Source organism: Neomonachus schauinslandi, chromosome 3, assembly GCF_002201575.2.
Source record: "Neomonachus schauinslandi chromosome 3, ASM220157v2, whole genome shotgun sequence".
NCBI lineage: Eukaryota > Metazoa > Chordata > Mammalia > Carnivora > Phocidae > Neomonachus > Neomonachus schauinslandi.
Genome location: NC_058405.1, coordinates 157,876,198 through 157,878,133, shown reverse-complemented (window position 1 = coordinate 157,878,133; position 1,936 = coordinate 157,876,198). Strand labels below are relative to the sequence as shown.

At 37.9% G+C, this 1,936-nt stretch overlaps 1 non-coding gene across 1 annotated transcript; it reads left to right on the top strand.

Annotated features, from left to right (window-relative positions):
* The first annotated feature begins 1,165 nt into the window (after positions 1–1,165).
* Positions 1,166–1,238, top strand: TRNAR-CCU. The gene has a single exon. It is a non-coding gene; the product is annotated as a tRNA-Arg (tRNA).
* Positions 1,239–1,936: the final 698 nt, after the last annotated feature.

Genomic DNA, 1,936 nt, shown 5'->3' with positions numbered 1-1,936 from the left:
GGACATCGACTTGAAGAAATGACTGACCTAGAGTTGATTGTTTAAAGTTAAAACCAAGTGCACTCAACATCCAGAAGGTCAATAGTCTCTTAATTGTAATTCAATAAAGTCAATTTTAAGTAGTATACAATTTGTGAGTGTTATAAATACAGTTCACATATTTTAACTCCAATGATGGTACTGTTTGCTAGAGAAATATGCTTCAGTTTGAGGATAAGTCCATAAATGAGTATATTTTGATTACTATTGATTTTTTAGTTCATTATTTAATATGACATATAGGAAAGTAGCTGTTTGGAGCAAAATTCTAAATAATTCAGATGAAATTTTGGTTTTTCTGAATTATTTGGTATATTTATTGTTTTTATTGTCACTGTGACAAACTTATACAAGATTTTTAAAGAACAGTAACAAAAAAGTAAAAAATCATTTTCAATCCTGTTTGAAATTTTAAAATCACTTAATTTAAAGTCACTTCCACATGTTCTGCTGTATCCTTTTCATAACATAAATCTCTGGAAGAGATTGAAGATACATCCCAATATGTTGTATACCATTTCTAGAAAGTAGAGATTGTCTTTAAGGCCAAAATTAAGAAGACTGCATGTTTTCCACAAAGCAAAGATCATCACCTCTCAGCATTTGTTAAGCACCTAAAAGTTAGTGGTGGTAGAGAGTTATATAGACATGGTGCTTTTTCCCTAAGAACATGAAATTAAGAGAGATGGCACTTATCCAAACAAGTAAGAGTAGGATGAATGACAGTGTGATATAGATGAGTGCACCGACAGATCAGAGGGACAAGCGTTCCTCAAGCTGCATTGTCATTTTCAGCCTGAAGGCGAGCATAGAGGTCCCCATCTTTGAAGGAGATCCAACAGGGGATTTGGAAAATGTGCCAGTCTTCTGGCATTTCCAGATCATTACCTGGCAGGAGGCAGCTTATTCTTCCCAGAACAGTATTCAATAACTGTTGAGGATCTATTGTGTGTCAGGTGGTGTTCTAAGAAGCAGTGCTCCCTGCCCTCAGGGAACTTGCTGCCTAATGACAGTCTACAAATAAACAAGGAAATAGAAAAATTGTCAGAGATGCTAAGTGCCACATAAGAATATAAAGCAGAATAGGATTATTTTTAGTCCTGTTTAAAAATCAGGTCTGAGGGGTGCCTGGCCGGCTCAGTTGGTAGAGCTTGTGACTCCTGATCTCAGGGTTATGAGTTCAAGCCCCATGTTGGGCATAAAGCTTACTTAAAAAAAAAAAAAAAAGAAGAAGAAGAAGAAAAAAAAATCAGGCCTGGAGTGCGTTTGTCTTTTTGTAAGGTGGGCAGAGAAGGCCTCATTGATAAGATGCCTTTTGAGCAGAGACAGGGCAGAAAGAACAGAGTGTGCTGGTATGGGAAGAAAGGCAAGGCAGTAAGACCCCTAGAATAAAGCAGGCAAAACCCTCCTCTCTAGCGACCTTGTATTCAGCGATCATGTCTGATGTAGCATAACAAGTGGGTAAGAGACAACTTATGAGAGTATTCTCAAGTACGTACCATCCTGGAAAAACAGTTTTATATGAATGAAGTGACTTGCTCAGGCCCATAGAGCTTTGCATTGTGGAGCCAGCATATGATCTGGGGTCAGTCTTACACCAGAGTCCCTCCGTGCATGCTGTTGTCTCTCCAAGAGGGTAAAATGCATGGGGAAATGGCAACGTGAATGAATTTTTTAAATAGCTTCAAAATGTGACAGATATTAATGTTTTTAACTAGTGAGAAAGGCTGAATTTTATACTGGAAAATTTCAGAAAAATAAATGGCTACCAACCGCTGGTTGGTCTCATTAAAGACAGCAAGATTTCCTATCACAGAGAAGTGGAAACGTGACTCTTATCTTGTAAGTTTGGACATGTAGGGCCACTGATCCCCATAATGCAGGACTCCGTTCTCCT